This window comes from Pinus tabuliformis, chromosome 8, assembly GCF_031772625.1.
Source record: "Pinus tabuliformis cultivar Carrire ecotype Pingquan chromosome 8, CPIR1, whole genome shotgun sequence".
In the NCBI taxonomy this organism is placed as follows: domain Eukaryota; kingdom Viridiplantae; phylum Streptophyta; class Pinopsida; order Pinales; family Pinaceae; genus Pinus; species Pinus tabuliformis.
Window position 1 is genome coordinate 1,123,320,502 of NC_142294.1, and position 12,156 is coordinate 1,123,332,657.

Sequence of the window (12,156 nt, forward strand, 5' to 3'; positions counted from 1 at the left end):
GTCTGCAACAATGTAAACTTTGAAACGGGAACTATAAACTCAAAACAGGAACTCTGGCCAAAAAACCCCAAAAAAACATCAAAAACAGTGCAAAAACGAAAAGTGTGTATATTGGAACGATGATTTTATTTTTTAGGGGTCAATTTTGAACATGTTTTAAAAATGACAGTGACTACAGAATTTTTGTGCAAAATATAGCTTCAAAATGAAAAAGTGATGATACTGGGACGATGAGTTTTTTTCAGGGCCAATTTTCAAACTTTTTAAAAAATGCTAGTAAAACCAAATTTTTATGTGCCAAACAAAGTTGTTTATGAAACACATTAATGTTTTTGGTAGAATATCATTTTTCTTTCCTAAGTATAAATTCAACGTGTTCTCAACCATAACATGCTAGATACAAAAGAAATTGAAAAATTTTCAACTATAAAATTAAAAAATCATGACATTATGAACAAATTACATCACTAAATGAATTCAAAAGTCATTATTTGTATATTGAATAAAACATACATTATATCTCTAATTTAATATTGCATTGTAGATATTTTAAACAATAAAAATTATCATAATTAAGACATATAATCCAACAACATAAAAATGCCTCATAACTTCTCATTTAACACCATATGGAAATCATTAATTTTATTTCAAGATACGATGCATACATTAGTTATATAAACTGTCTTAAACAATTATTCAAAATCACTCATATTTTCTTGCAGACCATCATAATTCACATCTTCAGATGAGTGACTGGATGCTGACGAAGATGTTCCATATTCTTATCTTTCATCAACTAGTGCCCCATCTGAGTCCACATGCATGCCCAACATTTCAGGTTTCAAAATTCTTCTAGATCTACGATTGGTTTCAGCAGACTCCCATCTCAACACTATTCCTTCTGGTAACAACCTTTTCAGAATCTCTATTGTCTTGAAGTGAAGAGTTCCTCTCTTTATTAAATTGAAGTCATAAACAAGTATGTCAACATCCTCCAATTTTAATATGTTTGTGCGGCAGCGATTTATATTTGTACCATTTGTTTTTATATTTCTGCCAATTTTTTGTCAAGTACCATCTCTGGCTTATACACACCATTGAATGGGTGTGTATTTGTGGCATACCAATGTACTTCAACACGTGTAACATCCTCATTTTCTGTAAAGACCTTTATAACTTTAGCAACCCAGAATGGATAGCCATTGGGATCTCCATTTGCTAGCACTGCAATCATGCAACCCTCCTTAATATCATGTACTGAACCTCTATAAAGGTCTTCCATGGCTTCACGTTGTGCACGAGATCTTCTGGAACCAATATACATCTCTCTTTCCTTTACCCGTGAAGAATTAATAATACCTTGAGATTGTTGCTATTCAACAATGTTTATTTCCTCATGTTCATTCGACATATTTTGTGGTCAAATAAATGGATTTTTCAAAGGTATATCTTCATTTGTTGTTGTTGAAATGATATCACTTTGATTATTGAAAAATGACTCCCACCAAACTGAATCAGCAATGTCAAAGTACTCATATGTATATCTAATACATTTCTTAATTGCTTCCAGGCAATCAGAGTAATTTATATCTCTATTTTATCTGTGTACATTCTGAACTTCACCAACTGATTGTAATAACAATATTTTTGATGCAAATATTGGATGATCTAGAATGAATTTCAAAAATTGCAAACCTGATGACGGTGCCCATTCTGTAGTAGTTGAATACTTCTTGCCCCATATTAGTGTTTTCCCATCAATTTTTTTGATACGAAATTGATGTTGGAAGCTAATGTCATTAAGTTGTTCAATGCATTTCCCCTCACCATATGATCTCAGAATAAGCCTTCACATGTCAACAGTTTCTTCCAACACATCAAAAGTAGGCTCTGGCATGTATGATTTCTTAATACATTCAATTAGTGATGGCAAGCTCCGAACTTCCTTCCTCCTCAATGTGATTGAAAAACCACTGAACATCTGATCAATATGATCATGAGTGTGCCCAACAAGAAGGAAACCAACCTTTACCTTATAAAAAATTCTCAATTCAACAAGCATGTTTAGATATCCAAAAACAACTTGATTTTTGTTTTCACGGCAAGTGTTGTCCAATTGTAGATACAAAACTTCAGGAAGATTACCAGACCAATAAGAAATCACATCATGAATTATGGTTATGGTCAGATTTGCATCATTATGAATACTTGGAGCTGTGAAGTACACCCTTGGCAACATTTTCCCAATGAAGACCATACAACTGACCAAGTGAAACTGAATACAATTTTCCTCCTGTAAATTTTTGGGTGTGCGAACAAAATGTGGTAAAAGTGTTTTCTTCTGGTCCATACTGTTAACATCTAATCCTCATGATTGGGTGAATATAATATAAATAGATAAATAAGTAATATGAACAATCATTGGGAGATGAACTGAACAGTCTCTCCCTCATGTATTTAATGAAGACCTACCTGAAGGAATAAACACGAATCATTTTTGCCTTGAGGAGTTACTGCCTAGCCTGACATGGTATCATAGCCAAGTTCCCAAAATAGTTGTAACTCCTATCTGCCTACTACTCTCTGTCGTCTACCTATTGCTCTCTGTCCACTGCCTACTGCTCTCTGTCCCCTCCATTGTCGCTATTGTGTGCTGTATGTTGGCCTGACATTGGTATGCGTTGATGCTGCTCCATATCTAAAACCTTTTTTTTTCTGTACTGTCTGGCTAATATCTAAAACCATTATGAACGCTGCTCATTACTATGCGTTGAGGCTGCTCATATCTAAAACCTTTTTCTGCATTTGAAATATTTTTTATCTCCAGAGTCAAGCTTGGCCACCTGTATGAGATTGGGATCTGAAAACTATTCTAGTCTGCCATCTCTGGTGCTGCCCGTAATACTCTGCTATAAATGGATGTTAACTCATGAAGGAGTTGTTAAGTTGGTTGGTATGGTGATTAGAGCTTTTGGGTACAGTTGGGTTTTACTAATCCTTATAGTTCCTTTAAAGTTCGTCTCCACACTACATGGTTTTCTTTTTAGAGAAGACATTTTGGTTCGAGAGTAAATTGGAAACATTACCCTACGTGCTTGGATAACCTGCGTGCTTCAGAGCTTGATAACCTACGTGTGAATCAAAGCTTCTGCACGTGAAAGGGTTGATGTAGAAGTTTTGGCATACACATTGAACGAAGCGTGGTGGAACCATGGTGCAGCGTAACATAGTGTTGGTGCAATCTTGTGGTGTTGCGTGGTCATGTTGACCGATGAGCATGTTTCATTCAAACTTTGCTTGGGTTCAGCGTTGAAAATTATGGACATGGTATGTGATGCTTTTACAGAATGCATTCAATCATATCCATGGTGGGAATAGTTCCTGGATGATAAAACACACCCTCATTTTCAATGAGTTGTGGAAAGGAGTGTGTATTAGAGACGGAGACAATGAACCAGAACAACTTACCTCAGACAAAGAGATCGTCATTTGGGAAAACAAGAACAATAAAGCTCATGCATTAATCACAAAATCTGTAAATGAAGAGGCGAGTCACCATATTTCGTCATATTCAATTGCCTTTGAATCCTTACAAAAACTGAAAGAACTCTATGACTCACATTCTGCACTTGAAGTTGTTCAACTCATGATTAAACTCTTCACTCTTGAACTGCAAAATAATGATCCTCTTGCTCTTGCATATGAAGTAAAGTCTATAATGCATGATACATAAATCCACTAAGGTTGAATTGGATATTCCTCTTATCGCTTTTCTCAAGGCACTTTTCCGACTTACTCCAATTATCTTGAGTCATTGCAAGCAAATGGAAATCTCAAAGATATCACCTTTGACTCTCTTGTGAAAAAGTTTGCTGAAAGAGAGAAAGCTTTTGGAAAGAAGACAACCCCTGAATTTTCTGAAGAGGCTGTGTGCCTTGCTCACAAAGAAAAGCATCCTACTCAAGATTCTTCAAGAGGAAGAGGTCGTCGAAGAGGAAGAGGAAGATATTTCAGAGGCAGGGGGGACGACATTCTCAAGGAGAAAAGGCAGATTGTCACTGCATTTGTTGCAAAAGAAATGGATCACATGATGCCTCTACATGCAAGCTACCATGGGACAAAATTGAGCAGAAAAGAAACCAACAAAAAGGAAAAACTGATGATATAGACAAAGGTAAAGCACCTGAATCCGCTCACTATATTGTGGCACAATGTAACATTGGAGTAAATGAAGATTTATTCAATGTTTCACTTGCGTCTTGAAAAAATGATTGGTTGCTTGATTCAGGAGCAACCTGCCACATGACTCATAGAATTTTTTTTTTGAAGATTTCACTGACATTGTTGATGGAGCAGTATACTTTGCAGACCAATAAGAAATCAAGCCATCAGGGCTTGGCACAATCAGGCTTAAACTGCCTGGTCTTCCAGACTTTCTTCTGCATCATGTTCTATATCTCCCACAACTCAAGAGAAAATTACTGTCCTTGGTCCACATCCGCCAACAAGGTCACTCCATTCATATGTTTGATGGCAAGCTTGAGGTAAGAAAAGCATCTGACCACTCACTTGTCATGAGGGGAATAGAAGAAGAAAGGCTTCTTAAGTTGCGAGGAACCTCTGCTCGTGCACAAAATTTCTCATACAATTCTCATCATGAAGAAGGTACACTTCCATCAAGTTTATTATGGTATGCTAGATTTGGACATTTGAACTATGACAATCTCCGCTTGTTGAAGAAAAATGATGTTGCTAGTTTTCTTACAATTCCCAGGAAATTTAAGCAATGTGATGCTTGCATCCTAGGAAAGCATATCAAACAGTATTTTCATGATTCACATTCAAGAGCACATAGAAAACTTGAACTCATTCATTCAGATTTATGTGGTCCAATGCCCATTCCTTCTGCAAATGGAAATAAATATATGATGACATTTATTGATGACTACACCAGAATGTGTTGGGTTTATTTATTGAAGAACAAATCTGATGCTTTTCAAACATTCAAGAATTTTCATAAATGGATTGAAAATGATGCACAATCTCATATTGAGTCTATTCGCACTGATAATGGAAAAGAATACACATCAAATGAATTTGAAAACTATCTTCGCCAACATAGGATCAAACGTCAAACAACTGTGCCTTATAATCCCCAACAGAATGGTGTAGCTGAAAGAATGAATAGGACAATCTTAAATATGGTACGATCCATGCTCTTTTTAAAAAATGTAAAGATAATGTTTTGGGCTAATGCTGTTCTATGTGCTGCATAAATAAAGAATAGATGTCCATCTAATGCGATAAGAAACAAGACTCCATATGAAATGAGGTATGGACATGTTCCTTCGATAAAGCATCTCAGGGTCTTTGGTTCCACCTGTTATGCCTTGATACATAAGGTACATAGAAACAAATTTGGTGCTAGAAGTCGTAAGTGTATCTTCCTGGGGTATTCAAACACCTCCAAAGCATACCGTCTCTATGATTAAGTAAATAAAAGGTTTTTGTATCTAGAGATGTAATTTTTCTTGAATCATCCAAAACTAACAATGTTGTTGAGTGACAACTTGATCGCTTGGATAAATTCGCAAAAGCAAAATCATTTCAAGAATTTGATAATCAGATTCCAAATCTTGAAGGGGGGATTCCTATACTAGATCAACATGTGGAATCTCCTTCTGAAGAACACTATCCCCCGCATGAAACTCCAACAACGGATGATGTCTTAGTGATGTAATTGATATAATTGGGAGACTCAATCTTGATTCAGTCCCAACTCAATCAACAGAGCAGCCTGGACCATCTGAGAAAGGTCCCCCAATGTGGTTGACAAAGACACTTCCCCCAATGTGGTTGACAAAGACACTTGAAAGTGTTCATCCTGATGAAGTTGGAAAGACAGGAACTAGAAATTCAAACCGACAAAATGGAGGTGATGTAGATGACTCTAATTCACCTGTTGATATGGATGTTTCTTATGATTGTGAATTGAACTTGTCTACAGATTTTGAACCAACTTCCTTCAAAGAAGCTGCTTCTCATGATGAATGGAAAGAAGCGATGCAAAAGGACTATGATGCCCTCATACAGAATGACACTTGGAAGCTGGTTGATCCTCCATTAGGAACCAAACCAGTTAGCTACAAGTGGGTCTACAAGAACAAGTATAAAGCTGATGGCTCACTTGACAAGCACAAAGCTAGGCTTTTGGAAAAAGTTTTTGCACAGAAGGAAGGGGTCTATTATGAGGAGACTTTTTCCCCCACAACAAAATGGGCTACCATCCAGACACTCTTTGCCCTAGCAGCTCAGAATGCTTGGAAAGTCCATCACAATGATGTAAAAATTGATTTATTAAATGGAGATCTAAAAGAGAATGTTTTCATGTCCCAGCCTGAAGGATTTTCTGTGAAAGGACATGAACATAAGTTATGCAAACTGGTGAAGTCCTTGTATGGCCTGAAACAAGCATCGCGAGCCTGGTATGAAAAACTAACTGAGCATCTTCTGAAACTCAATTTCAAACATTATGATCTTGATGATGCAACTTTATTTTTCAAGAAAGTTGGCAAAATAGTTGTATATCTTGTGGTATATGAAGATGATATTTTAATGGCGGGGAACAATGAAAGCTACATTGCATCCATAAGAAAGGAATTGGTAAAAAGCTTTGAAATCACTGATTTGGGTTATGTTCATTACTATCTTGGTATTGAAGTAACCCAACATCCGAAGTCCATATTTCTTTCTCAAAAGAAATACATTGGAGATCTGTTGAATAGGTTTGGCATGACAGAATGCAATCCTCTTGCTACTCTAATGGAACAAAACTTAAAGCTCACATCTATTGAAGGAAAAGAATTTGAGGATGCAACAAAGAACAGATCGTTGGTAGGAAGTCTCAACTACCTAACTACTACCAGACCAGACATTTCGTTTGCTACTGGAATCCTCTCTAGGTTTATGCAAAAGCCTTGTGAGGGACATTGGTCTGCTGCAAAAATATTTTTAAGGTACTTGAAGGGAACTCAAGACCTTGGAATCAAGTATACACAGGTGGACGACTTCAACTTGATTGGATACTCTGATTCAGACTTCGAAGGAGATAAAGAAATTGGGGTATCTACTTCAGGATATGCTATGAGTCTTGGATCAGGTGCTGTCTCCTGGAGATCACGCAAACAATCAGTTCCAGTAGATTCCACAACAGAAGCAGAATACGTGGCAGTAGCTGAAGAAACAAAAGAAATTGTGTGGATCAGGAAAATTCTTGAAGATTTGCAGGTAAAACAACTACAATCAACTCCACTCATGATTGACAATACCTCTGCAATAAAGTTGGCCAAGAACCCAAAGTTCCATGATCGAACAAAGCATATCAATACTAAATATCATTTGATTCAACTTCATGTTGAGGCCAAAACAATACATCTCCGTCATTGTTCCGTTAATGAGAAAATTGCAGACATCTTCACCAAAGCACTTGGAAGAGAAAAGCTTAGACGATTCAGAATAATGCTTGGACTCACCAACATCCCTTCAGATTAAGGGGGGGAATGTTGACACCTAATCCTCATGATTGGGTGAATATAATGTAAATAGATAAATAAGTAATATGAACTGTCATCAGGAGATGAACTAAACAGTCTCTCCCTCATGTATTTAATGAAGACCTACCGGAAAGAATAAACACGAATCATTTTTGCCTCGAGGAGTTACTGCCTGGCCTGACACATACCATCAATTATCAAACCCAAATATTTATTCGGATTATCATAACACTTCTTTCGATGCTTGTACAACTTCTTCCTTTCGTTTGTTTGTTGTTTACGATGCTCCTGAAGTTCTTTGACAATTAAACCTACACAACATAAAAGAAAGTCATTAAAAAATATGTTTTCATAGTTGATGACTATACAATTTTAAAAGTTAAAGTTATGAATGCTTACCTCTTTCTCACCCTTCACATTTGTCCCTTTTTGATTTAAGAGAAGCACATGTACTGCAAATCCCCATCCTTGTCTTCTTAGGAATACCAAAATTGTTGTATTCTTTCTTCCATACCTTCACAAAATATTGATATGTAATAGACCAGCCATGTCCTTCAGCACCTTCTGCATATTCTTTGTATAAGTTGTAGATTTCTCGTCTTGAAAAATTATCTGGAATATGTATTGTCTCTCTATTTGGCATACACTCTCCATGCTTTGAAAATAATTTTTTCATCCATGACATTGCAGTATTTGATAATGGCCCAAACTGTCTTTTATGACGTACTTCTGAATAAAATGTGGGATCCTTTTCCAAATTTTCTTGAATTCTCGAGAGATGAAAATTTCCAATCGAATGAAACATTTTGAAAGCTTTTCTACAGATAAATAAAGTCCTAATATGATAATCATAACGTGACAATGTAGATTGCATGCACCCAACTAAATATGAATTTTGCATGCTTTTATTCATTGACAAATATCTCTTCCTACTTTCTAACGCAAATTTGAAATCCATATGTTTCAAGCAATGTTTTTGGAAACATTCACTTGAAATGAGAGTGCTGATAGAACTTCTTCTCGTTAGATATTCTGATCTACCCCTTGTATAACTAGAACAACTTGCATTGATACGAAAAGGTCTGCTCCTACTCCTCGATACAATATTTCTTGGCAACATCTCCATCATTGGATCATCATTTGTATAAGGATTTTCATCATCATTAAGAGGAATGTTATCCACACTATGATCAGCTCTGCTTTTCAAATATTGACTTGGAGGATATTCTTCATCTTCCCCTTCTTCAGTGCTACTGTCATAATCCTTAGAATTTGGACTGAATGGAAAATTTGACTCGATGTTTAATGGATATTCTTTCTCATGTGCATTGCCAGTGCTACTCTCATAGTCCATAGAATTAGGACTACGTCGAAAATGTGACTGTTTACTTATTGAAGATGCTACATCCTGTCCTTTGTCACTGCTACGTTTATAATCATTAGAATTAGGACTAAGTGCATCATCCTATCCTTCATCACTGCTGCTCTCATAGTCCTTAGAATTAGGACTAAGAGGACACTGTGACACTCCATTTTTTTGAAATTCATCATCACGCTCTTCATAACTGTTGCTCTCATAGTCCTTAGAATTAGGACTAAGTGGACACCGTGACACTCCAATCTTTTGAAATTCATCATCCCGCTCTTCATCACTGCTGCTCTCATAGTCCTTAGAATTAGGACTAACTGGACACCGTGACACTCCATACTTTTGAAATTCATTATCATGCTCTTCATCACTACTGCTCTCATAGTCCTTAGAATTAGGACTAAGTGGACACTTTGACACTCCATTATTTTGAAATTCGTTATCACGCTCTTCATCACTGTTGCTCTCATAGTCCTTAGAATTAGGACTAAGTGGACACCGTGACACTCCATTCTTTTGAAATTCACCATCATGCTCTTCAAAGCTGCTGCTCTCATAGTCCTCAGAATTAGGACTAAGTGGACACCGTGACACTCCATTTTTTTGAACTTCACCATTATGCTCTTCATCACTGTTGCTCTCATAGTCCTTAGAATTAGGACTAAGTGAACACCGTGACAATCCATTCTTTTGAAATCTGTCATCAAGCTCATCATCAATGCTGCTTTCATAGTCATTAGAATTAGAACTAAGTGGAATATGTGACTCTTTATTTATTTGAAATTCTCAATCCCCTCTTTCATCAGTGCTGCTCTCATAGTCCTTAGAATAAGGACTAAGTGGAAGAATTGACTTTTTATTCATAGTGGAAGAATTCCTGCTATATTCATCAATATGAATAGAGTTGTTATGCGATGAAGATGTTGATGGTGTATAAATCGAAACTTCACTATCAGAACAATCCATCCATTTCAAATAAAAGATGTTGAATGATACAAATGGAGAGTCTCATAAAGATATTATATAGCTTAGAGAATGAAATTTTCCCTCCAAAAAGTTTCACTAAAATATTTCCCTCTAAAAAGTTTCGCGAAAATATTTCCCTCCAAAAAGTTTGTTTGATTTATTTACCTTTATTATTTTATTCTACAATTTATTGAAAAATGTAAACTAATTTTATTTTATTTATTTATTTTTTATGAAATAAATCATTAAAATTAAAATTGTAAACTACAACTTCTACATTAATTATTTTAATAGTTAAAGTATATAATATTTACTAAACAATTGAATATTTTTTTAAATTTTTATAATATATTCTAAAACAAATTAATCCCACACACCCCATTGTAAAACAATTCTACAATATTCGCTTTATCATATTTTAAAACAAATTATCCTACATTAACCGTACAGTAAAACATCTCCGTAATTTCACTTATATACTAAATTCCATTATCACTATTACTCACATCACATGCAGGTATTCTGAAGTTCGTTGAAAGATTTGTGAATTTGTGGAACAGTTACATTGCTATCAACAACATATTCAACGAATAATTCTCGCAATTGAAAGGTAAGTTAAATTTTTTTCTTGAAAGTTTTCATATTAAATTAGTTTGATGAAGAAGATTTTTTTTTTTTTTTTTAAATTAATATTTTTTTGAGCCAAAATAACAATTACGTTCGTCGTGAGCATGGTGGGCCCGACCAAATTCAATCGCCCAACAGTCGTGGGCGGGCCGCTGTGGTGTCGTGGGGTGGGCGTGGTGTGATGGGGGGGGGGGGGGGGTAGGGGGTGTGGGGACGGGTGGGCCTGCGGTGCCCACCCCAAGGCCCACCCGCCTGCCATGAGGGTTGGGCGATTGGAGGGGGGGGGGTAGGGGCTGTGGGGGTGGGTGGGGCTGCGACGCCGACCCCGGTAGCCCGCCTGCTTGCTGCAGGGGTTGGGCAATTCTCAGAATCGCCCAACCCCCGCGGCAGGCAGGCGGGCTGCCGGGGTGGGCGCCGCAGCCCCACCCGCCCCCACACCCCCTACCCCCCCACTCAAAATCGACCAACCCCCGCGGCGGGCGGGCCACTAGGGTGAGCGCCGCAGCCCCACTCGCCCCCACACCCCCTACCGCTCGCCTGCCCCTCCCCTCCACACCTTCACCCTCAAAATTGCACAACCCCCGTGGCGGGTGGACGGGCCGTCGGAGCCCCATTTTCCCCCACACCCGCTACCGCCCCCCAGCCCCCCCCACACCCTCACACCCTCCACCCACACCCCGCCCCCCTACCCCTACCCCCTTCCCCCACATCTCGCCCCCTCAACGCCACCCTCACCCCCCAGCACCAACCCCCCAGACCCCTCACCCCACATCCCCACATGGACCCCCAACCTCCCCATCCCGACCCGCACGCACCCTCCTTCCATTGCCACACAGCCGCTCCCCCCTCACACCCACTCACCCCCTCACCCACATAATCGCACCCATTCGCGCCTCCCCACCCACACCCCAACCGCACCCACCCTCCTTCCACCGCCACGCAGCCGCTCCCCCCTCACACCCACTCACCCCCTCACCCACACAATCGCACCCATTCGCGCCTCCCCACCCACACCTGCACCGCACCCCTCCCCCCCCTTCACACACCTCCACCCCTCTCGCCCCCTCACACACCCCCTCACACACCACCCTACCCGTCTCCTCACACAACCGCCCTCACACCCCGCCCACAATTGCCCTAACCCCACTCACCCTCCCCCGCCCATGCCTGCCCCCTCACCCCCCCTCCCCCTCCCCGTCCCCTCACCCGCACGCCCTCCGCACCCCTCACCCGCTCTGCCCTCCCCTACCCTCGCCCACCCTTCCACCTGGCCTCCACTGCCCTCCTCGCCCACGCCTGCCCCCTCACCCGCCCTCAGAATCGCCCAACCCCTGCGGCGAGTGGGCGGGCCGCCGGGGTGAGCGCCACAGCCGCACCCACCCACCCACCCTCTGCTCTGCCTCCCCCTCCCTGCTCCCACCCACCCAGCCACCTCGCCCTACCTCCCCCTCCCCACCCAGCCTCCCCCACCACGCCCACTAACCCCGCCCTCCTCGCCCGGCCTCCCCCTCCTCGCTCTCCCCACTCGCTGACCCGCGCCCGCCTGGCCCGCCCATCCTCACCCTAACCGCCCTCACCCGGCTCGGCCCGCCCACCCACTCCCACTTGCCTCGCCCTCCTGCCCTCGCCTGCTTGCCT